General features: G+C 38.6%; 1 long non-coding RNA gene across 1 annotated transcript; it reads right to left on the bottom strand.

The window, feature by feature from the left end:
* Positions 1 to 19,533: 19,533 nt before the first annotated feature.
* LOC137473936 (uncharacterized) lies at positions 19,534 to 25,290 on the bottom strand. The gene is made up of 3 exons (XR_010999071.1): positions 25,192 to 25,290; positions 23,056 to 23,221; positions 19,534 to 19,710 (listed from the first exon to the last, which is right to left on the bottom strand). It is a non-coding gene; the product is annotated as an uncharacterized lncRNA (long non-coding RNA).
* Between the last annotated feature and the right edge of the window lie 1,291 nt (positions 25,291 to 26,581).

Raw genomic sequence — 26,581 nt, forward strand, 5'->3', positions numbered from 1 at the left:
AGACTTCTACAGGAAGGCAGACAAAGCAGCAACAGCAGCAATTTCAATGACAGAAAGCCGCAAGCCCTGTCAAGCTTGTTCCCATGGCTGTTCCTGATCCCAAGGGCAAATGGGGCAACTACCCCTCCAGTTCCATGGCCAGAGGTACAGAGAAGACATCTTCCTGGATTTATTGTAAAAAGTTCTTTGAAGGGATCAAAAGGCCAATTTATATGATTCTCCAGCAGCTTTGATCACAAGTGATGGCTGTTGTATGGTGAAGAGGAAATGAAATGTTAAATAATGTTTCTTTCCTTGCAGCTGCTCCTGGGTCTCTTAGATTTGAAATAGATGTTTGTCCATTCATAATGTTATATAAATAATGAAATTTTACTCCGAATAAGTGCTGACTGCTAGAAGTTCTTAGTGCCTCTACAAAATGTATACACTGGAAAGAGTCTGACTGCACTCCTGAAGCACTTCCACAGGTCTCAGTCTGGTGGAACAGCCCCTCTCCTAAGGCTTTGTGACACTCTTGTTCCAGACTTATTTCCAGATGAAGCCACTACAGTGTTGTCTGACACTCAGCTCTGCTTAGGCCCAGCTTTGGGAGATTAAAAGGGAAAGGAAAGGCTGTGTTAACACTTTGCCCTAGAAATCTTTAATGACTCCAATAAGATCCATGTTGTCCAGACTAAAAACCTCATTAATAACATGGAAGTTGAAGTATTCTTCATTCTATATCATCAAGCCTCTGTTAATTTGCATGCAGATGGGCCTGCATTTTTTGCAATATGCCTAATCAGAGATGTCTGTGATAGGCAGTCTGGAGTGTATCACACTGCCAGTTTGCCATCTAGTGGTACAGCACAAAGCCAATTTTACATCCTATTTCATAATTTCAGTAGAAAGATGCCCTCAGAACTCAAAAACAAGATGATTTTAGCAATTTCTTAGCAGAAGACAGTCCATACCTATGATCCCTAATTTCTAGACTTTGCACTTTGTCCCCCAGGAGCAGAGGCTGGCTCAAGGTTGAACAGTTTTTTTGACTCCACAGGAGAATGGCTTTATAGACCCAGTTTCTGTTTAACACCTAAGGCTTTATTGTTTTCAGTGTTATCCTGGTCTTTTTTTTTTTTGACTGTATTTTTATACAAGATTCAGGGAATCTCAAAAAGTGGAACGTGAATGGCACTTGATATGACAATGGGTCTTCAGTGACCACCCACATCAAGAGAGGTTCAGTGTAACCTCAAGAGTTCCCAACAGATGTTTGTTCAGTCTGTTCCACAAAACTTTCTGGTTCTCATGATTTCACAAACCCCTTCCGGTGTAGTGCCAGGGTCATGGCAGTTGTCCTTTAATGCACTGATCCAGAATGCGGGAGGAAGCATTGCAAAGGAAAATACTACTTCCCTGCAAAGCCTGCGAGCGCTGCTGAGGGAAAGCTCATCACTTCCTCACTGGGCTGCTGTGGGATGGGAATGTCATCCCAGCCAAGGGATTCAATTGGCCACTCTGAGGAAGGTTAAAATATCCAGGGAAGAAGTCTGACATTACCAGCCAGCAGCTACAGGCGTTGAGAAAGTGATGTAAAAACATCAGGGCATAGGGGACACTCACACAACATGTCTAGGTTTTGTTTCATTCTAACCTAAGAGTACAGCTAAGAATTTTTTCCCCTTCTATAATAACTCCCATGTCCTGTATTCCTTATATCTGACAGGTGCTTAGACTATTGCTGTATTAGTAATCACTTGGGTACTTGTTATTGGTTTGTGGGAAGAGACAAACTAAGATTGCACAGAGAGCAGAGTGCCAGTGTAGTCAGAGTCACTGTCTGAAATCTTTGTCATCAGTTAATTTAACCTCCTCAGACTTTCAATGGCTATTCTGGCAGCATGTTCAGCCACACAGGCCCCAATAGACTTCAAGCAATTTTGACAAGACATTAATTTCTGATTTAAATAAAGAAGGAGCTGATGACAAAACAGTAAAAAAAAAAAAAAAAAACCCTCACATTGGGAAAAGTCTCAGATGTGAAACTCCACAGGGAAAGGAAAACTGGGGAGAAACACTTATTTCTTCGTACCCAAAAGAGCAAACAACCATTTCCATCAGCTGCAGAACTTAATTTTCTCAGTCTGCCTGCAGCAGTAGGTGGAACAGAAGACTGCCTTCCCAAGTAGTACAACTGAGCCTGTGAATGCAAAGAGATGCTAAATACCTGTGAACTGTTTTATATTACTACTTCTATCACATACTTGCCAAGGAGCAGGATGGGAAAGACACAAGCTGGAAGAGCCATTTTGGAAAAGAGACACTGTAACTTGATGGGAAAAATTTCAGTTCTACAGCAAACTGAGATCATATGGGCAGTTCATTTACTCTGCATGAAACTGGTTGCCTTAGTAGTTTTAGTGTGCTTTTGAAAGGGGCAATAATATTTCAGAAATATTGCTGAAAGTTAATTTTTAAAAAATAATTATATAGGCAGAGTAGATACAATTTTGGCTGACTATAGTATATTTAATTGCAGAGCTGATAGCAGACCTTGCACTAACAGAAAAGTAGGTGTGATAAGCTCCCATTGGTAGTTTTGAAGTCCAAATAATTTCTTGTATACTGGGAATTCCCTGTGGGGAAAAAAGCCGGAACAAGTACACTGCATAAAATATTGTATAGTGAAGAAAAAAAAAAGTTTAAACCCAGGCATGACTTCTTCCTGAAAGGTATAGAGGTAACATGGTTATGGATGGAAAATATAGTCTTTTCTTTTGACACCAAAATATCTTAACTTAAAAAAGACAGTGCTAAGACAAGTAGTTGAGTTAAAATCTAAGACAGAACCCTTGGTAAGATCCTGACAAGGCTCAGATAGAACAGCTGGTGAGAGTAAGAAGTGGTAGCAAATGCAGCTTTTGTTACTGCATAAATATTTCACCCAATAATCAATATACCAGTGTCCTCATACAGTAAATATGTAGAAATGTACATATGATGATATTTGAGGAAGTCATTGAGTCCCTTATTAAAATGAGGATGGGACAACAGTATTCTTTTTGTTTCCTTCAGAGATGTGCAGTCCTGTATGGCTCAGTCTTGGAGCTGGGATGTGGAAATCTGTCCTTCCACCTCTTCTCTGAAAACTTCATTTGGCAAGGTATTTACCTGAGCTTGGATACAGCAGTGGGCTGGTAATATGTGACAGGGTACCCCCTTATCAAACTCAGATATTCCTTCTTAGTAGACTGATTTAATCCTGCTATCTTGGATTTGTTTTAATTTCAAGCCAATGGAGAGGAAGAATCAGACATTTCCTTAGAAATCTGACTAACCATATTTAGATTTTGCATTGAACTGTTGAAAATGGCCTACTGTACTGTTTGTAAAATGCTTCTGATATTTGAAAGTCATAAGACAGTCATGGCAGATGAAAACTGAAAAGCAACAAGTCTGGCCTTTGTAAATTCTGTTTGTGTTGTCTTCCACTTGATAAAAATAATTGTATGAAAATTACAGTAAAAAGAAAATATTTCCTTTGAGATATATATTTTATGTTTGTACATTTTTACATTATTATTTAGGGTAAGGTTTATTAAATTTTAAAGATATTTCCAGTATATGACTAAGCTGACCTATTAATACAGACACTTCAAGATCAGTGATATTGAAAAAGTTACCAACCGATTATATTCATTATTTTCAAGCACAATTTTATTTTTTTAAAATAATACCAATAACGGGAATATATTAAATAGCTAATGCATATTTATTTTAACTAAAAAAATAATTGTAAACCCGAAAGCCTCAAGAGTAAATCCTTGACCAGGCAACTTTTACTGGCTTTTAAATGGGTCTGATTAATGGCAAACCCCTGAATAAACCTATCTTAATGCCTCTTCTATCCTATTTATTAGGTTTGCAGTAAAAGCTATTTCTCCTCTCCTGACAATAGAATCATAGAATAGTTTAGAATGGGAAAGAATTTAAGATCAACAAGTCAAACTGTTAACGTAGTACCACTGTTCACCACTGAACCACATCTCTAAGCGTGACATCTGCATCTCTTGTAGATATCTCCAGGATGGTGACTCTGTCTCTCCCTTGGCAGCTGGTTCCAATGCTTGATAACCTTTTCAAAGAAGAAAACTTTCCTAATATCCAATCTAAACCTCTCCTGGAGCTACTTGAGGACATTTCATATCATCCCGTTACTTGGAAGAAGAGACCAACACCCACCCCACTACAACCTCTCACAACCTTTTCCTTCATTGATTTAGGCCAAAACAAAATTGTGTTCTTCATTCTGCTATAGTCTGGTTTCTTTCAGAGATCATTGTAAAAATCATTAGAGTTCAAATACTTCTACAGAATTCTGCACTGAAGCTCAGTTTCAGATTGTAGCTAGTATATCACTGAAATTAGAGTGAGTATATAGATATAGACCTACTATGTAATTTATCTTAGTCTCATGAAAAACTAATTCCAAGACCTGGTGTTCCCATTTCCTCCAATGAGGAATTATTTGATAATCAAAAATGAATTAATTACCAGGAAGTTTTCCCTGACATTTGGCAACTAAGTATTTGTGAGTTTTTTGCATCTGAATGTAATCATATCAGCTTGAGTGCCCTAAAATCACCCTGCAATACTAATAAGAAAACCCTAAGTCAGGGAACAGTGGTTTAAAAGAGATTTTTTAAAGCGAGAGTAGATTAGACTGTTTTATTGAGTACAAGGAGTGAACTACTGATTGAGGTACTTGTTTTGCCAAAGTTTAGGCACCTGTGAAAAAGCAACAGAACTATTTATACGATTCAGCTGCATTTTTAAAAAACCTATTTCCTCTAAAATCATCTGATTACTGAGACAAAAAATACTGCCTGCTTGGTTGTAGGTACACTGAAATCTGGGAATTGCACAGCTTAGTGCTTTCCCCAAATAATAGTTGTGATACAGAATAGTCTCCATCTGTTCTGAAGTAAGCAACACGGATTCTAATACCCTCCCATCTGTATGTATATTTTTAGTCACACATTCAAGTTTGTAATCCCTCTGCTCCAGTCTACATTCCTGGAATGAAACATAAGGCTTGTTATTCAAGCATTTTAAATTATGTTTGTATGCGCATGTATTTTAAGTTATTTTCTTAACTCTGGGGAAACAGTTTAAAATACATGTCTACAATGAGACATTTCCTATTTCTCTTAAATCTCAAAAGTTTCTATTCTTGAATTGTGAGTCATATAGTTTCTAGATAGCTATCAAGAAAACACCAAAAAGTGGGGAAATTAGAGGACAGAGAAACCTGAGCTGAAACACCATGGGGCAAGTTATATTGGAAAGTACCTTATAAACATGGATTTCTACTTTATAATGCTGAGTTCTGGTTTATCATGCTTTGAAGGACAAGCTGAAATCTTAGTATTATTGACAGATAATCAAAGGATGAAAAATAACATCCCACATGGGGTTCCCAGGTGTGTTTTTGTGGAAGCAGTGCAGAATATGGGAATAGGAAACCCATTTACTTAACTAGACATGGAGGGAAAGAAAACAAATATTTTCAGTGACGGAAGAAAACATAACCACAGGGGAAACATAGCTTGAATACAGAGTTCTTAAGTGTTTGCATTGCCCCTAGCTTATTATTTGCATGCTGAGAGCAACCACCTATTTAAGGAACAATGAGAAACAGATATTCCAGCAACAGAGATATCACTTTAGCAGTTGAGAAAGCAAGGACAGATTCCTGTTCCAGCACTGCTTTAAGGAAGCTGGAAGGTCTTTGTCCCTTTCAAATTCACAATGGAAATCCAGTTTGAGCTGTGTTGTGAGTGTGCAAATAACTCCATGTTGCAAGTGAGAGAGGCTTGTTTCTCAAAGGATGTGACTGGGCTTCACAATTCCTAAGTGCAGGTATGCTTGCTGGGCTTACCTGGTGGCAGAGAGATGGAAAATGGATGCAAGGACAAAGAATTGATGGAGATGATCTCAGTCTGGATGATGAGGGGAGTCTGAGGCCTTCTGTGGAGCACATTGGCATTCAGATTAGCTGCAGCTACTGCCTCTCTTCAGTGCAATGCACACATAAACCAGATGGCTGGGCTCTGAGGATCTGAGCTAAACAACAGCCTTTCAGCACTCTCCGGAAGGTATTTTGATGGTTTTGAGCATATCACTCAGTCTTCATGCCTCAGATTTCCATCTCTTAATTTAGAGAGGTGATATGAAGATACACACACTCAGGTTTACCTTGTACCTGTGTGAGAACCTCAGTCCCTGATGGTGTAAGGATCATGAGTCCCTGTTAAAAGATCCCAGTGCAGCCATCTCCACCAGAACTCTGGCCCTGGTGCCAGCTCACAACATCCTTTATAGGAAGGAGCATGACACTGGGAAATTAAGAAAAATCTTCCCATTAAGATAGATGTTCTTTCCATACAAATTAGTGTTGCTTTATGTCCAAAGACATAAATCCTTCTGTTGCTTTATTAACAATCTTTCACAAATATCTTCTCCACCAGAACTGTTAGTTAACCCTTTCCTCTCTAACCCACCCCAAACTTCTAAGACAATTCTGGTTCTTTGACAAATTCCAGTCGAATGCTAGAATTTACAGTGGACAAAGATAAATTTGTTTGCTTATTTATTATTGTTCAGTGCTAGAATCCTTTCCCCAAGTCTTTATATTATAATTAATAGGTAACAGGAAAGTTTGGTTCAATTTTTGTCTGACTCCTGCTTATTTTTAATGCCTCTGTTAAATTCTTCCTAAAGGAAGTTCTCACAGTTGCTACATATTACTCTCCTGCAGGGTATTTTTCATCTTTGATTTTTCTTAAAGTTCTTTTTCACACTTCACATGTAATCAGTAACTTCCTACAGAGGTGAGGTTGGCAGATGCTGGCCCAGTGTTGTAAATACATTAGTCCAATGAATGAGTAGTGGCATATAAATATATTTTAGAGTTATTTTCCATTACCTTCCCTTAACATTCTTGTATTTCCATTGTGATTGGACTTTAGGTTTACAGCAGAGCTTTGCAGATGTGCTGAAGCTTGGAAATTACTAGAAAATGGTGTCTGAGGAAGCTGTGTAGTGAGTTTAGCAGAATACAAATTATTTAACTTCTAAAAACAAAGGAATCTTTAGAAACATAAAACCACTGACTAGTTATGTTCTCACTGCCAAAGGCTATTACTAGATATTTTGGACAAGGATTCTTAAAGAAGATAAAAGAAACAGAAAGTCAAAGGGAGAATTTTAATTTACTTCAATGGAAATTTCAAGCAGAAATTCAGATAAAGACTGGACATTATAAAAAAATATACTAAATATCTAATAATAATTTCTCCTCCTTACTAGGTTTTCCCCTTGCTTTTATTTAGCACTTGAATGGGTATAGTTTTAAATGCCATGATCATCTTTGAGAAGAGCAAAATAAAACTGTGGCATTTATAGGGCTTCAGTTAGAATAATTACTACACCATCTTTTTGTGAAATGAAGGAAATTAAGGTATTAGAAAAAATATGGAACAATACACAATAAGATCATAAGCAGGTGGAGTAATTTTACTTGTAGCATACTCTGGATGAAGTACTTAAAGCACTATGACAGTTGCAATACTTTACCACATGTACTGAGCAGGCACGTTGTGATTTAATGGGCAACTTCTAAAGAAAATGCCAGAGTCAGTCAGAAGTGTCAATTAGTACAACACTTCCTAACATCCCACTGATTCATTTCTTTGAGTGTTAGAGGAATTGAAAATGTTGAACATTACTCTCCACTAATTTGATTCTTTTGGGCTCCTCATGGTACATTTTATTCCACTTTGGTCATTTAGAAACAATGTTCTACCTGAACACAAAGGAAAATGGATTCACAGTTGAGCTGGTATTTCAGTATGACAACATGTGGGAGGAAAAGTGCATTCAGGTTCCAAATCAAATATAAAGTATGTAAGGTTACGTCTCCTGCTTTATTCAGGTTTTTTCTCAGGAAAGGAGTATGGAGAGCAGCTGCCACTATTGCTGCTGAAGGCACCAGGGAAGTGCAGCCCTGAGATCTCCAGCCAATATTTCAGGCATTTCTAATGATCTGGCCACTGCCCTTTTTTTCCCCTGCCATCTCTCTTTCATGAAAGGAATCTGTGGCAATTATAAAGTCCTTTCCTGACTACACACTAGAGGAAGGCTGAGTTGTTTTAGCCATGATCTTGGGATCACAAATCCCATGAGAGATATGGGGATTGCTCTTGGTATAATATATATATATATATATATGATAGCAGTGGGCTTGTCTATACAGAAATAACTATTGAGGTAGTGGAAATTCACACTCTGCATAAATCTGCTTTAACTTGCAAGTCTGCACAAGCCTTTATGCTTTGTTATCTAAGTAAAAGAGATAATTGGTGTGAAATCAGCCAAGTGAAAACTCCCCAACCAACAAGACAAAAAGGAAACTAGGCTTTGAACAGGAGATACATTTAAAGAAATATTTTTTTCCCAGTGAGAGGTCTGAGCTGCTGGTTCACACTTAAGGTGTGAGGATGAGCATGATACTGTGATCTGCACAGGTAAGTGTTACAAGAGACTGTATTGATGTCCTGCTGCAGCACTGGCCTCCTCTTGACGACTTCACACAATAAAACATTGTGCTCAGGCAGCTGGACTGCGCCAGGGGTGAGGTACCTTTGCTTGACATGGTGTTGTGCTATACATATCTACTGTCTGCTGCCACCTGCAGCTTGCTGGAGTCCAGTATCCTCATTACAGCATTGCCAAATCATGAAATCAAGCTTCCAGGAGAGAGGCGAGAGGGCACCAGCTTTGAGTAGGGTCATGTCTACCAAATCTTGGGTCTCAAGTCTATAATGATTACTGGCAGCCATAACACTGGTCAGAAGAGATTTAGTTCATAACTAACCCTCCCCTTTGCATTTACCACAATAGGTCTTTTGGGGACTCCTATCACTTGCTGAAAGTAGCCCATGAACTAAGCTGCAGCATAAACATGACCTTTTTTCTATTTGTTAGTCTGTAGGTGCTCTAAAATCTCTTCTGAAACTGGACGAAAATGTGGCATGAAATTTTCCTTTATTAAAAGTAGACCTGAGAACATCTGCAGTAGATGTAAATAAGTAAGACAGCAGCAGTAAATTGTTCTGCTGCCAATTGTGATTTTGAGTCCTTCCTAGAAGCCCTGAATTCTATATTGTAGAATATAGTGTGGAAGGATGCCTCAAGGATCATTTTGTCCAACCTTTCTCAGCAAAAGTTTGTTCTAGACAGTATGTCCCAGCACCCTCATTGTTCTTGAGTCCAACACTGAGGAATCCATCACTTTCCTGGGGAAATTACTCCAGTGACAGATTTGTCTCATTCTGAAAAAAATTTTGTCTTGTATCTAATCAAAATCTCCCCAGGATGAACTTGTATCCATTATTCTTCGTCTTCTCCATGTGTCTCCTTGCAAGCAGAGAATCTCCATCTTCTTTATAACCACTCATGCCTTGCAAAACATCACAGCACTTTAAAGAGAAAACACTTGAATGACCCCTTACTTTACTGCTGACTGTGGCGTTGTGTTTCAGCTGAAGCCTTTTTTGCAAAGTCCGAGACAGACTTCAGGTCATGCGACATATGAGGGGACACAAGTGCTGTCCTGCTGCAGTGTCCCTCCAGGGCTTAGGCGATGAAGAGCGCTGTTTCTCTGGCTGTAGAGCAGCCTTACAGCTTAATTTACAGGCTGGGCCATCTTCATAGATGGCAGTAAGAGGTTCAAAATGCCCACTGGTCTGTTTCCCAGGTTTTGGAGTTATAGAATAAGATAGGAGTAGAAAAGCTGTGCTATAACTGTATACCCTGCAAGGTCACTGCACTTAAGCAGAATAAGATGAAAGCCAATTTTATGTCCCACTCTTGTTGCACGAGCATTGAGAGGTCATAAAGATTACAGACTTGCCACATCCGTGACAGACTGGGAGTGGTTTTCCTGCTGATGAGGAGTTCAGGATATCTTTTGGAACCACAATCAGCCTTTGGCTCTACAAGGCTGATGGCAAAGAGCAACACCCCTTTTAGTCCTACTTGACTGAAAATGCTGATGAAAAAGCAAAGTAGAGACAAAGCCTAAGGAAGACTTTGAATTCTACTGGAAGTGGTGGATGAGCTTTAATTACAGTTTGTATTTTGATTTGAAAGTGGTGGGTCTGTTTTGGAGAGGCGTCATTCCTCTTCCCTCATGCCCCTGTAAAGCCACTAGAGGGCCCCGAAGTCCACCTTAAAAAATTCTCCCTGGCATTTTTGAAAAGACGTCGCAGCAGTGAACGTGTTTTCCAATGGAACGTGTAGGGTGAACACAATCACAAGAAAATAAGGATTTGGGGAAGAGGACTCCTTAAAAGATAGCATCCCCAGGGACTTCTATCCACTAATGACTTGCATGGTTTTCTGGTGTTTGGTGGAAGTGATGTCTCCTCAGCAGCAGCTGGATTTCCCCTGTGTCTTTTCTATTTTATGAGACAGAAGTATATATAGGAGGTTCTCTGAGAGTGCACAGGAGGCTTTTGATTTCGTACCATCCCCTGTGAGGATATTTGCCATTTGTTAAACCTCACCTCAAGCCTTACATCCATAGCTTGTCTTTCGGTTGTGGAGGAGTGAAGTAGCTGGGTTACACTTGCTATTGAGTGTGAGTTCCTTAGTAAACAAAAAGGTTCCTTTTGAACAATGTTTCTTTTTCCTTGCAGAGTTGAATGTGGAAGGCAGCAATGCTGTTCTATTCTGCATTTGTGGATATGTCTGAGGAAACAACTTCTGCAATGCTGTTCTATTCTGCATTTGTGGATATGTCTGAGGAAACAACTTCTGGGCTTTTGGTCATCCTGAAGAACAGCACTTCCTTGTGCTGTGTCTCCTTGCAGTCCAGAGTAATAACCAGATTTTTGAAGATGTTCAGACACATGCAAAGTTTAAAATTAACTCCAGAAATTTTTTCTTTTTTTTACTTCTCCCATTTACTTTCCCCCTTCCCTTTAATTAAATAAGCCTGCTGCCTCACATGCCCTGGTCTCGATCTGAGACATTTAGATAAAGATGTGTAAAATGATGTTAAATTTTTGGCATCCCTCTCAGGACTGAAACTGAAGCTGGATCACATGAAGAGAGAATATGTCATTGGGATCAAACATGCAATCACTTCTGTCCTGGGAGAGTTTGAAATATTGGGCACTGAAATAAAAAAATGTCATCATAAATTTTGTGGCTTTTGCTGAAACACTTATGATTTGATGGATGACAGCTAGAGCAACTGACTCCACAATGCAGAGAGGACAAAATAATAAAATTGCCAGAAACCTTCCTAAAATACTCTGCCTGTGACATATAAGGAAGCATACTGCAGTGTGGGCTGGCTCTACTGGCATTTGCTTTAAATGACTGGCATCATATCAGTGGCCCTTCCATCACAGACTAAAGAGTAGCTGTTCAGAGTGACCTCTGTTACCCATTTAATGCACTGTGCCTACACTGCCCTGTTTTTCTGAGGGCTGCCAATGGATACAAATGAGGCATAAACTTTTTGTTTTTCTTTAGAGATAATTTTGCCTTTTCAGAAATAAGTTACACATTTGCATAAGAAGTAGCATTTGAGACAAATGTCTGCTGGACTAATGAATTCCAGAAAAATGGTTCACTAAATCTAAAGATAGATGACTAAAGTATATTATGCAGGTCATGTCTGAGAAGTATTAATTTATCTCCCTTAATTACAAAAGAAGTCTAGATGACTTCATGGGTTGTATATTATATATATCAACTTTTTGGCAAGATGAATCCCACCTGTACTGTCATTGTCATCAGGTGAGTCTTGCATTTGGTTGTGCCAAATTACCAAGTACAGTCTCTGTGCTGTGTATGTGGCACTTGTGGAGAGAAAAGCTTACCTTGGAGGTAGATTTCAACACATATAGAGTTTTGAGAGACATTGCAACTCCCAGGAATGACCAGGTAGAGTTCAGTTATTCCAAAAGAGGTCCCTTTCCCAGCCTGAGACTCTGGAGATGCTATATGAACAGGTATAGACAAGCTGCTGCTTGAGGAAAACCTGACCAAAGGTCTTTGGCTCAAGGGTAACACACTTCTGTGTCCTGAGCACCTTCATGGGTTGTCTGTTGGGGCCTTTCTCAATGCCACCTGCCAGCATCCCTCCGGGAGCAAAGAGCATGCTTTGCACAGCAGCCTTACTTGGGACGTGGCATGTGAGGAGAGTGGCATGTGAGGAAGGATGGAGAAAGAGGGCTCTGGTAAATCGTTGAAAATACACATCATTCTTCAGGCTGTAGATTGACACTCTGCTTTCTTTTTTGGTCTCCTACTGCAGATGTTTCACTTGTGTTATGAGTGAATGTTCTAGTCTTAAACTAATAAAGCTTTCTATGAAAGAGTGGTTTGAATTTGCAATAATTCAAATTTTATTTTAAAATTTTATTTAAGAGGGCATAAATTGTATGTATAGGACTATATTTATAGTATTTAAATTCCTTTCATAAGCATATTTTGGGTCTTGAAGGATGTTCATAACAAACATGTATTAGTTCCAAGTACCTTTATTTGTAAAACCCTTTGTGTTTTGGGACACAGCCAGACAGGATGACAGAATATATATTATTTTTATAGCTCATATATTGGGTTGACAGAATGAAGCATGTTTTATCCTTGCAGGAAAATTAAACATTCCTGTCTAATTTAAAAAAGGGATTGTCTAAAACTTTTTATGCTTTCAGGATACTCTTCCTGTTCATTAGGAACTGTTCTGTATTCTTTTGCAATCAACTCTCATAATTTATTGTTTCATTCAATTGTAAGTGGTTAAAAAAATGCCTAAAAAAGCTCTGTGAACTTCTAGAGTGTTAATTGGATGGGGAAGAGGAAGATGTTCTTGTAGTGAGGTATTATATGCAATAAAAAAAATCTCTGGGCAAGATACTGCAGTTTACTGGCTGATTGGTTGATCCAATACTGAATGAGGAGCAAGAATTCCTTTCAAACAATGGTTGTCTTTTGTGTTGTGTTTGTTTTTAATAACACTGCTGGGAAGTTTAGGAAAAAATAAGTTCATTTAAAAAAAAAGAGAAGAGTAGCATCCTCAGAAAAAAGAAAATGTTCTGAAATGGAATTTATCTCTTTCAGGCTGATGAATAATAACATATTATGCTGACAAAAGGTAACTTATGAAATATGATATCATCACAACTAAATCTTATAGACTGATCCCATGCAGTTAGCAGGACAGTTGTGGTAGCCTCATAAAAATTACTCTCTCCTTGAATTTCAGATCCACTTTATGTTTCTTTTTATTATTTCTCTCATTGTCACTAGCTCCAGCATTGGTGACAAATACCTGGAGTACTGGGTCCAGAGCTGGGTTCTCAAGTAAAAGAGAAACAGGGATGTCAGAAATCGAGTCAAGCAAAGGACCATGAAGGAATGGGAGCATCCCACAGAGGAGGAGTGTCTGAGAGAGCTGGGATCACCAAGCCTAAAGATAAGGTGGCTCCAGATGAATCTCATTAACGCACATAAATATCTGATGAACAAGAGTAAGGAAGAGGGATCCTGGCTAATCTCAGAGGTTCTCAGTGACAGGACCAGAGGCAGTGGGCACAAACTGAAATGCAGGAGACTCCCTCAGAATTCAGAAAAACACCTTTCTACAGGGAGGCTGATTGAACTGTTGCACAGGTTGAGCAGAGAGGTTGTGGAGCCTCCGTTGTTTATTAGCCTGGAGAAGAGGAGGCTCAGGGGTGACCTTATCACTCTCTACAACTCACTGACAGGAGGGTGTAGCCAGTTGAGAGTTGTCCTCTTCTCCAGAGGTCTCCCAGATCTCAATTCTCTTCCAGGATATTTGATTCTGTGATTCTGTGATATTCCAAATCCCTCTCAACATGATCCTGGACAGCCTTCTCAGGATGACCCTACTTGAGCAGGGGGGTTGCACTAGACCATCTCAAGCCTCAGCTCTTCTGTGCTTCTGCCACTGTTTCTGCAGTTTGACAAGAGCCAGGGCAGGCTGTGCCTGAGCAGCCTTAGTGCTACTTGGTTTATATTCAGGCATGATCTTCTGAAAAAGGCTTTATGTTGATTTACAGACTGAGAAAGAGATGTCTTCATTTCCACAGTGAAATAGAGCCAAAGACCAGAATGGACAAAGCATACATCCAGACTGAAGCCCTGTACTTTAAAAGCCATAATGCCTAGTCTAAATGAATTAATAGTAAAATAGGACCTTCAGAGGCTGTGTATTCTCTCTCTTTGTCCCTAGGCGGAGTTAAATGCGCCTAAATCATTACTGGCAATGTTTCCAGTCATTAGTGATCCTTACTGTTAGAAAGAGTTCCTTGATATCTAACTGAAACTTCAGCAACTTATGGCCCTAGATTCCCATTAACATCTTTTTGCTGCACTGATCATTGAGCAAACTTTTCAAGACTGCTGCCATTCCCTCCTCAGCCTTTTCTTCTCCAGGCTGAACAAACACTTCAGTTCATCCAACGTTTCTCACTAAGGACACAGGAGAAAGTCAATGGGTACTTTGAATCCAGAGTGGCACGTGCCTGAAGGTTGTCTGCCTAGCCTAAGTGCTACCAAATAAATTACTGGGTGCTCTCAGGCTGACCCTTGAAAACAGCCCCTGATGTGATGTGTGACATGTACTGAAAAAATGACCTAGCAAATGCATTTTAAGGCTTTTGGAACATTTTATCGAGACTAAAAGCTATGTTTAGGTCAATCTATATGTACCTAAATGAAAGCAGTGTTCCCCATGGGGGAAGATGGACACATGGTGTCTAGTCCCTGGTGTTACTGGGCTTCCTGCCTTGGCAGGCAGTGCCTGAATTTTGGGACAGCAGCTCACTGCAGGTTTACAACTGAGATTCTTTGACAACTTCATGTGTGGAGGAGCTTGTCTCCCTCCCTTAGTTAAACTGGGAGCACTGGGAGATCTGCGTCCTGCTCCAGGGACTCAGCTGCTTTCCCAGAGCTCAGGAGAGCTCTCGTCCCTGGGGCCATCATCGGCACCTGCGGCATTGCTGAAATGCACTCACCCACAGGATGCACTGAGGTTAACCAAGTTCACAGAGCCCTGTAATGCCCCAAACTCCCCTGGAGGGAGCAGAAACTGCACTAGCAAGCACTTGAGGCATTTTCTTTGCTACCCTCAAAGCACCAGGTAACCCTTTGCCTTCAACCACAACAATCTACCTGAAGAAAGTAGGAGAAAACAAATGGATAAATACAAATTAAAATAGGAAAGAGAGTAGGGGGAAAATTACTCCACATCATGCCCTCTCCTCCTAGCATGGTCAGGCAGTAAAAGCCTTGAAAGAAGGATTTTTCTTCTGTATTTGTTACAGTACAAAGCTGAAGGAATTATAGATTCAACACAGACAATTCAACTTCCCCCAGGAACAGCACTATTTGCCCAGAGACAATTTAAAAAATAAGAAGAGATAAGTCTTGTATGCTGAGTTAATGAAATCTGTAGCTTCTGTAAACATAATAGGGCTACAAACAATAAACCAAGAAAACTGGTGAGACTTTACAATCACAAAAAAGATGCTGCTATGGGGAATAACGAGGAACAAGAGTCTGCTCTTATAAAAGTCTCTGCAAAATTTTTTTCGCACTCATTTCACTTTGAAAATACCTTGAGAAATAATATAAGGTATATTCTGGCATTAAAATTCTGAAAAATGAATAGAAATTCACAATACTTTTCAGTGCCAGCTAATCTGTACTTTTATTCAAGTGAAGTCACTGAATAAAAACAGATAAAGAGGAATCAGACCCAAAGTACTGAAGTGGATAAAATAATTTAAATGCAAAGTGTGGTCTGCTAAAAGTAGAATGCACATTTATATGTTCAGAAATATACTGATGCTTTCAATCTCTCCCACATATTACTGAAGTATGAACTATTTTAGGTAAAATGTTGTATTCTAATTCTTTTGTCAAACTCCATTGATTTTAATAAGACATCACTGTTATAACAATGTGTAGAGTTAGAAAATAAAATGTTCTAATGCAGGCATTTGCTTTTACAGATCTGTTTCAGATGTCCTTGATTATGCTTTGCTGTGGTCTTTGAAATCACCTTCCAAGTCCTTTCTGTGGAGGCCACAGTGTTATTCCCAACCTCTTTGGGCAGTGCTGTTTCTAGGAATTGACAAGGCCCCTAAGGCAGTTTGCACAGTTTGCATTTCTCATGATATGGAGCACTTGGGCTGCCCCTAAGAGTGTTTGTGGCTACAGCAGAAGTCCCAGCCTCTGGCAGAAGGACTAAGTTTTAAGTAGAACTTTGTGTCTGCTTTGACACAATGTTCTGAACTCTGACAACATAGGAGCAAGATCACCTACGAATGCAAAAGACAAATCGACTTGATAGCTCTACAGAGTGAAAATTATTTGAGAAAGGTTAGGGGTTTGAGCTATATTTAAGATGTATGGGTTTGAAGTTCTCTGTGGCAGAATGTCAATTGTAATACATTTATAACTTGAGAAAAAGAACATAATATAATTTTCCAGCAGTTTGATAAATGAGACATTGGGGAAAAATGTTTATCCTATAAGAGAAAATGCCCAGAAAGCTTCTCTTGCAGACCATGGACTTTTCAAAACATGATCACCTCTCTTGCAGTAGTTGATTAAGCCATATTTGGGATTATCATCAGCTTACCTTTAATTTCCTTTATCACTGTTTTACAAAAAACAGAGCTGGGTGAAGGTTAGAAAACAGATTTAATTAGTTTTTTTTGGTAATGTTATTAAGCACGTGTTTTTTTTATTACACATTCATATCTACTCTCCGTTTCCTCAATACCCAGAGGCTAAAATAGATCGGCAATGAGTAGGTCTGAAAGAATAAGGACTTGTATGGATAAGAATACAGAAACAGGATTACAGGGCATGTTTTGAGGGAAAAATGTAGAAAAATGGCTTGGGGGAAAAAGTGAAAGTAAAAAGATACTGAGATATTCTGTGAGCTTTTTTTATTTTGCAGATTGGAAATAATAATCAAAACCATTTGTCACAATGGTTAATTTCAACATTTTTCAAAGTAAAATGCTTCACTTTCCTAACTGAAATTATTTGCTCTCCTTTGATTTCATGAAATCACTGCATTGTTTTAAATGGACAGCACTGAAAGAACATTGATATTTCTGTAATAAAAATAAAAAATCCTGTTCAGCTACAGATAATTCTACTCCTTGATTTTGCAGTATTTTCAAAATGTTTCAGTTTATAATCTTGCCAGGAAATACTACATTTTGTAGTTGCTAGTGAGGTAAAAAAGTATAATCTTGCCAGGAAATACTACATTTTGTAGTTGCTAGTGAGGTAAAAAAGTAAAATAGACTATTTTCTTAACTGATCGTATTAGATGATAGCACTCCATATCATCACGAAGACCAAAAGATGCTACACTTAGACTAACAACTGAGAAGGAAAAAAGGAACAGAAAATTTCATCACAAACCCCGTGCTAGTATTCAAGTATTTGGTAGAAAAACAGTTGCACTGATTTTGAAGGTAACATACTCAAAGGTGAAGTAGTAGGGATTCACTGATTGAGCTGTAGCATAAATAGTCCTGTTTTCTCTAAGGGAAAAAGAGAAGTGGTTTGATAACTTTACCCGATCAGGTGGCTAAAAATTTTACCTTGAAGTTTTGGCTTAATTTGCTTCATTTGTTTTAGTAGTGTTAAAAAAAATAAAAAAGGAGAATGCCCTGATATAAGGAAAACAACAGTTTTAGAGGAAGAACAATCAGTCATCTTTTCCAGCTTTTATCCAGGATTTGGGATAGCACTAGAAGGGAAAACTGCACACACATTTTCTGGAAAAAAAAAATATTAATGAAAAGTCTTCCTGAAAGATATGTATTTTTCCTCATCTGTTTTCTTTCATTTAGAGCATCATTCTGGTTTGAAGAATTAAACTTGTACCTTTTGGTGTAGTGGAGACTGGCAGACACTCCTGCTCTTTATTTGACTGGAGCAGAAACTCAAGCAGCAGAGACCCTGTTTCAGTGGCATTGACTCCGCTCTGATTTTCTCCAACGTGAGTCCTCAAAACAAGTGGCAGCTGCACTGCATGGCAGTTTGAAGTTGGTCTGGGCATCTATATTACCTGGATTTTAGTGAAATGGTTATGGTAAGAATGCAGTGCTTTGTGGCTTTGTGAGAAATAAACTGTTCTCTGTAAATACCATTTTTTTTTCTTTTCATGATATGGATCTTGTCTTTTTTTGTACACCTAATTATCTGCCTTGCATTCTCATTCCTTCATTGTTTTATCATTCACTTTTTGTTTTATCATTCACTTTTTTGTCATTGACTATGATTGTACCATTTGTCACAAATTTCTGCCATAATTTTTTTTACCATGCATCCTCATCTTGCCCCATCCCTTTCCCTGGTGGGCAGGAGTCGGGAGCTAGAAGTGGGTTATGGCCTAAGGCTGACAGTATCCCCACGGGGGATGACACTGCACAGATGTAAGATGGCCATGGTGCAAGGAAGGTCTCTCCAAATCTTGTTGTGTTCTCATAAAAATATAAGCCAGTGAAGTAACTAGGGTATTTTGATGGGATTTCCCCATCACAAAGCTAGAGGGGGTGATGAAGAGGGAAATGAAGGAGCAGTACTCCTAGATCTTGTCATGTGCTTTTTCTTTCCTCAGTGCTGGAAGGTGGAGTTACAGCAAGAAAAGATACTCTAAGAGATCTTTGATCAATATCTACAAATTTATTTGACAGATGCAATTAAAACTGAAAGTGAAGGTACTAGATTCTGAAAAGAGTAGGACTGATGCAGTTTAATGAAGATATTTGACAAAATTACATAACGTGGTACAAAAATAGCACTTCTATTCATCTCCATAGTACAAGAACAAAGCAACTTACTGAGAAATTGGAGAAAATCCATTTTAAAGCTGATAAAAGAGAATGTGTTGATACACTGTATGCCGTTAGCCTGGGACTCCTCACAATTTCTATCGGAGGCAGCTTTTGGCTGGGCTGACCATTACTTGTGGGAACATTGAGACAGATGATAATGAAACACTGAAATAAACTCAGTATTTAAAGGTGCATAGGGACACATGAGTATTAAACCATATATCCTTTTCTTTCATGAAGTCCTTATAACAGAGATAAGTGGCTTTTATTTTCAATTAAATATAAAATAAATCAATAAAAGATACTAGTCTTCAATGAAATTAGTCTGTCTTGTGTGAGATCCTTGTAAAAATAGTTATTTTTCCATTTTGCTCCAATTTCAGGCCTCTTGCTTAAAATATATGCCTAAACAACATAACTCTAAAACTCATCCCTAGTAATTAAGATGACAATAATAATCGCTTACAAAAACTCTACAACTCTACAGTTAGCTATAATAATAATAATAATAATAATAATAATAATAATAATAATAATAAACTTTTTTCTACTATTTATTTTATTTCTTTTCCTGTGCAGGAGGCATATCATGTATACTTTTATTTCATGTTTCTCGACTTCTATATTCAATTTTTTTTTACTGAAGTAGAAGTATATTTTGCGTGTAAAATAGACTTTAACAAATTTTTTAGAGCGGAGGAAACAGAAAGGGGCAAATCTGCAATTATCTTGAGTTTTCCATGGTTAAAGGAGCCTGTAAGACAGTGGTGAATTAATAACATTGTTAATTTCCACCAATTTCTGTTTTACACTTGTGTCTCTCTGCCATTCCCTTTTTATGTGAAGTGTTTGAACAAGACTCACTGACAACCATCTGCCATGGATTTTATTTTCATTGCACTGCACTAATAGCAAAGTTGTTTATCTCTGAGAGGTTTACTCAATAAAAATTTTGTCTAGCAGTGATTGCATAGGAGGTGGCTCTCTCTGCTTCTGAGAAGAGTTCATAGAAAGAACATGGGTTTCTTTCCCTCTAGTGCAGAGAAATGAAAATCCACGTCTAGCTGATTCATGTACTGGTAGCTGTGTGTTTCTTGTCTGAGAGTGGGCCATAAGGACAAATGACTCTTCTGTCACCAGCTGGCAGTGGGATGGGACTTCAGTGAGAGCCACAGCTGAGGTCCACGCCTGGTGCTCACCATTACTCCTGTGCATGCAGCTGAAGGTGCTGGGGCAGCAGCCTGAGAGATTGCTGGGAGGGAAGGACAATAGACCATCTCCAGTTCAGCCTCTGTGTTTGAAGGATCCTGGGAATAATCCTCAGAGAATAAAAGACTTTTCCTTCCAACCTCTCAAGCACCATGCCATAGGGAATAAATCAACAGCTAATTGGAAAATAAACTCATGAGCAAAATGCTAAATTTGTCTATTGTACATTGTTCCTTGGTGGCACTTAAACAAGTTTTATATAAATGTTTTTCTCTGCCTTCTTTTTTTATTGGTGATATTCTTTAATTAAGCAGGTGAGCCTGATTTCTTGTCTATTTCTATAACTTTCTGTGATTCAGTGCAACCATTCTACCTTATTTTATATATACACTATTATACAGTATGTACCTATATATTTTATTTAATTCTGTCTACCTTAAAATGGAAACCAGTTCACAATTACGCATATAGAATTTAACCCCTAACCCATTCCCACCAACAGTGCAGTTTGCATGGGTGCTCTCTGCTCTGCTTCACTGAGCATCAGCATTTCTAAAGGCTGGTTTGACTTGCACTGACGGACCTCTCTGGAGCAAAGAAATAGATTAAGAAATGTATGGAATAAGAGCTGAACCCTAAAAGGTACAGAACTTGACTCTTAAAGGTATGATATTTTCTTAACAGTAAAGTGAAATTTCCTGGAATCAACAAATTACAATACTATTTGGAAAATATTTTTAATTTCTAATTATTAATGTACTAATAATAATTTACTATTTTAATTATTATTAATTATTCATTAATTGAATAATTATTAATGGTTATATATAATATCAATTATTAATTATATGGTTATCCAAATTAATTATTAATTATCAATTATTAATTATTAATTATTATTTTAAATATATCACTTTGTTATTTATAGGTTAATGTGCAATGTTATGGCTATTTCCTCGTGTTTGAAAAAATATGGTCAATGGCCATCAATGAGTTGGGTCTTAATTCTAAAGTAGTTACCTATGAATTTGTAATTTCTATTCTTAAACTCGTTAGATTTTAAAGGGTTTAATCTGAGGCATGATTAACTGCAGAGCATAAGCACCCTGTCTTTCTGTATGTGTATGAAAATCTTTCTATTTCAGAGTCTTTGTGAATGTAGGTAGTATAGGCATTTTGAATAAAAAATTAATGAATACTTAAACCCAGAAAAGTACTAAGAAAGATAGACTGGCTATGTCTGTAATGTACTTGTGGACCCAATGTGACCCAGCTGGGCTCTCTGCCTCTTCTCTGCCTGTACTGGCAGAGGACACCTCTTGGAGCACAGCCCTTAGCAGAGAGCACTAGTGAAGTGCGTTGACCCTTCATCCTACTCTCTCTGCACACAGGGAGGATGGGGAGAGGTTCGGCCAGAGGGACTTAGTGTGCGTTTTCCAAAGGGAGAAATGGTGTGGACCACGCTAAAGGTCATTGTTATTTGCATCTCCTGTGACCTTTCAGTAAGACCCACTGCACACATGGTTGACCTTTCCGTGGTCCAGCTGCTGCAGAGTTTGCAAAGAATGTGTTTAACTTTGCTATTTGCAACAGGAATTGTATATTTATAATGTGGGTTAAAGTCTTGCTCAAAGACCATAGGACTTAATCACCCCATATCCTCTAGACCCTGGATAGTCTTAATCTGGTTTTACTACATCCCTTCAAGTAATGCAATGATGTTATTTTAAAAACTATTGCATTCACATCCAGTTTGAGCCAAGATAGAGGAAAAGTTGTCCTGGATAGAACTATGGAAGAATGCAAAATTTCTGTTAAATGTGCTATGTTCACAGGTGATCTGTGTGTTTTGCTTGACTTGCTGTTGATCTCCCCTTACCTGCTTGGAGTTGGGCAGACTGGGGCTGGACTAGTTTGGGGTGCTCTTCATCCCTTTTATGTTGATGGGTTAATACAAAATGGATCTAGCAGGGATCCTTGCTACCTGCATAGCTACAAATACTCTGTGTTCTACTCAGTGATGAAACTGGAAGCACTAAATAAAAGAAAATAAATCCTTGTAATAAAGGGACTTTGGAAATAAATATACTGTGAAAACACTTCTTACATAATTATAATCTGAAGTCATGAAATTGGTGAGAGGAGCTGAATGAGGGAGAATGGGGAGTTTGACCCATGGTGGTGACCTTTGGAATAATTTTTCTGGACAGGTGTTTACCCTGTAGTTTCACTTGGCCTTTCTGTGCAAAGTTGGTTAATACACATTTTTGCTTTATCTATCTTAGAATCACAGAATCTGCCATATACATTGTTCTTCATTTCCATTGTTTCAGTAAAGTGGCACAGCTCTGAAAGTCCAATTCTGATGTATGAATTAACCAAGCAATGCATGGCTTAAAACAAATAGTTTTAGAAGGACATCAGGAAGAACTTATATTACATATGCTAATTATAATAGGTCATTGAATGTAAGACTAAAAGGCAATTTAATATGGAATCTGTCTTGCCTAACTCTAGCTGTCAAAGCTAAATTAGGAACACACAGGGGAACTAGGCTATCAAAGACAGTCATTTAATGTCTATCATATAAGGGGAGAGAAACAGACACCATCACAGAGCAAGTTTTTCAAAGATACTTAGACATGTATTTTATATATACTTCACTGGTTATGGAAAATCCTAGCTGATTAGTTTAGACTGCGTGATGAACATGTAAATTAGATGAAGCAAATATTTGTCTTGGTACTGTAGCAAAGCAGATCATGAGATAAGGCAACAGCAATTTATTAACAGCCATGACTAACAGTAATGACATTCCAATCATTGGGATGATATTAAATAATGAAGAAATCATTCCTGAAGAATCAGCAGAAGTGTGTCATTAACTTACCTGCTTACAGTCTCCCACATTCACCAAGTCTATACTGTCCCTCTGCACAGAGATGGTTGTTTGCCCTTCTTGTCTGGTCAGTAGGATACAGGGAACAGTGGGTTGAGATGTGTGGAGATTAGGTTATATAGATCTGTCCATGGTGTCTAAATTGACAGAGTTGTAGCTGAAACACATTTAATGTGGAAAGAAGCAGTCAGCATCAATGAAAAGATATGAGCTTTTGTTTGGAACTGAGGAATGATCATTTAGCAGTGACTGGAGGAAACATGAAAATGCTGACATAGAACCCAAGAAGTCATTCAAATATTTGCTGTTTTCCTGCTTTGTATTTCAGTTGTGAACTTAAGGTTGCTGCAAAAGAGGCATGGTAGTCAAAACATGTTAGTGGCCATAACAGTGGCAAATATTGCTCCCTGCAATGAAATTAGAAAGGCTTGTTTAAAAATCTTCTCTCAATATTAACTCTAGTACTACATAGATAAAATATTAACATGTTTGTTTCAGAATCTAATTGCTTGATTAAGCGAATATTTGTGATAGGAGTTATTTGGGAGCTACTAAAAATGACACTTAGAAAATTCTGTGTACCAGCAGGGTTGGTCAGCTCCTAGGAAACAACATCTCACCAGTACCAAATCAGCAATAGGCACTGTGCATTAAGAGGGTATGTTGCTGGTTATTTCTGCTCAGTGACTGTTTCAGTTGAGAGTTGGAAAGAGAATTAATGAGCTCATGGTGTTCCTTGCTGTCTTTGTAGCTGGACAAACAGGATGTGCTGAGACTATGAGAAAGGTGACAATTCTTTATGACTAAATGACTTTAGTTTAGGGCTAAATAGGAAGGCTGAAAATATTCACTTTGAGAATAGGGAGGCTATTTAAAAGCTATTTAAATGCTGTGTAGCTGGAATAGATAAAGAGATATTGGAGACTATTGAGAGAATAAGACAGAAATGGCAGGAAATTCTTGTGGTGGGACTGTAACTTGCCTCTGTGTAAGAGGTGTCATTGAATTAGCTGTGAATCATATGAACTTGGCACTGCACTTTGAATTTGGCCTCTATGAAATTGCAGTGAGTGACCTGTGCATTTGGTGGCTATATTTTCATGTTCCCTCAATAATTTCTTGCATGTCAGTAATTTTGTAATTTTTTTAAAGGCTAAGCTTGAAGAGCAAGCTGTATGCAAATCCTGTGACATTGCTGGCTTTCTATCTGTGCTAGAAAAAAATGACAACACAAGTTCAGCGAGTGGGATGACCCTGCCTACTGGCAGTATTGCAGAGCCAGAAAACATTTCTGTAGGGGCCATGAAAAGTGTGAGAAGAAGAAAAAACTAGGGAAGAAAATATCTGTATCCCCAGAATAAACACAGAGTGGAAGTCATTGTTTCCTCTAAATGTTAACCTTCTAAAATCCACATTTGTGTCTATCCAGATGGCAGCCCCAACCACTGTTAAGAGTGTATCCTGGAATGCACGAGAGGAAGCTGCTGGGCAGCTCTGCATGTCATGGGCTGTTCCCCCAAATGCTCCTCTGCCAGTCTTTGAGGGTTCTGGAGATGCATCTGCTGTTTCCTCCAGAGCCATAGATGAGGAAAGAAGGCCTCACTACTTTCCTCCAGCAACTAGGAGCATTTCTCCTGAAATCAGAGGGATCTGCAGTACCTCAAAAAGGAAGGGTTTTTGGGCCCTCCATCCTCCTATGCAACTATGGTCCAGAGAATGGTGGCCTTGGAGGTAGTGTTGAACCCTGCAGCATTTCCCACATTTCTGCTGTTGAATACCTAGAAGTTGGGTTCTAGGCACTATGTGTTTCTAAAAAGGGATTGCAGGCTGTCCTAGTTCCAGCCAAGCACGGGGTTCATTTTCCCAGTAGCCCTTGAGAGGGTAGTTTGGAGCCATGTGGGCATGGCAAATACATTGTGTTACCCCATACCATCTTACATCATGTCTGGAGTGGGGGAAACAACTCTCACACTTCTGAGAGGAATGGGCATCATTTCCAGTCATGGCAAAACACATCAGATTTGGGAGAGTCTCCTTGTAAGGGGGCTGAACTAGGGAGTGCTGGTCCTAAAACACAACACAGCCCAAGATCACCCCTGCAAGTGGATGGGATTTGTGACTACTCACAGTTGCAGACTTAGAGTACCTGCTCACTTCATCCCTTGCCTATTCTAATTCCCTGACAAATCCAGTGCTGGTAGGTAGTGCTTTTATGACATGTTACACAGAGGCAAGCCAGAGTGATAGCACATGTCATAGTAATGTAGCCAATATCAAGAGTTTACAGCGCAGTGATTCTTCTATTATTTGAAGCTAGGATAAAAATAGAAGTCAATTAAAATCAAGATTATTGGTCCACTAAGCTGAAAATAATTTGCCTAATATGTGAGTTTCACTTAAAAACATGAAATTGTTTTCTGACTGTTACTTTCCTTGAAAGAATGGCATAATGAATTTTATAGTACTTGTTTAAGAACAAGTTTCATATTACTCATGGATAAGACTTCTTGAGCCAATTACACTTTATTCCTTCTCATTTGATTCTGCTCATCTGGAGAATTGTTTCCGTTGTATTTGTCTTTGAGATAACCCAAACATGGGATTTTGTGCTTAGAAATTTGTCCCCTTCTGGTCTTGCTCTTGATGGTTTAATTTTTTTTCACACAAACACACACACAAAAAAATATAATGTTATTGTTGTAATTTAGAGGACAGTAAACCAGTTCCAAATGCATGTATTTCCCCAGACTCTCACAGCAACTGGAAGGAACTGACATTTTTGTCAGCTGTCTGCTTTGTGCAAAAAGAACACAAAGAAAACAAGCATAAATGTCAAGTTTAGGTAACAATGGAGCCTTCACAGGTTTTACAGTTTGGAATATTCTCTACCATGAGAACTTTTCTTCAGTGGCTCTGAAATATGTCAGCTTTTCTGCAATTTAAAGACCTTGTATATTTTTGTTATATGTTGTAGCTGATGAAACCATATTTTGTGAGGAACATCTGTGGTTTTTATTGTAAGCACTTCCCTCTAGCACTGTATGATTGTGGCTAAATGTACCCTCATAAAAGGTCACTGCCAAAGTCTGATCCTGTGGACAAGCCTCAAATCCGGGAGGTGCATCTATTGAGGAGGATTAAACCTTCTCTTTAACTGTGAAGAGGCCACACAGTGTGTTTCAGCCACAATTGTGCACCCAGAATAGAAGATGGGCCTAATGCTTCTATCACAGGTAATTTTGTGCCCTGGTGGCTTTGCACTGTCAGACAGTTTCTCTGGGATAAGTTTCACAGGAGTCTATGCCTGAGCTAGTCAAAGGGATGCACTTCATAGTCAGAAGAGCCATGTAGGGCAAGTCACTCGTATCAGACAAATGCTTCTGTTCACCAGCTATCAAGGGAATCTTGATAACCAGTTCAGATGTAGACATCAGCTAAAGAGATGGCTGGGGTTTTCTGCTGAATTTCACTGTAGGTATGCTTCTGTTCTCCTCTATTGCTCAGCCTCTGCATTTTG

The sequence above is a fragment of the Anomalospiza imberbis genome, chromosome 5, assembly GCF_031753505.1.
Source record: "Anomalospiza imberbis isolate Cuckoo-Finch-1a 21T00152 chromosome 5, ASM3175350v1, whole genome shotgun sequence".
NCBI classification, from domain to species: Eukaryota; Metazoa; Chordata; class Aves; order Passeriformes; family Viduidae; genus Anomalospiza; species Anomalospiza imberbis.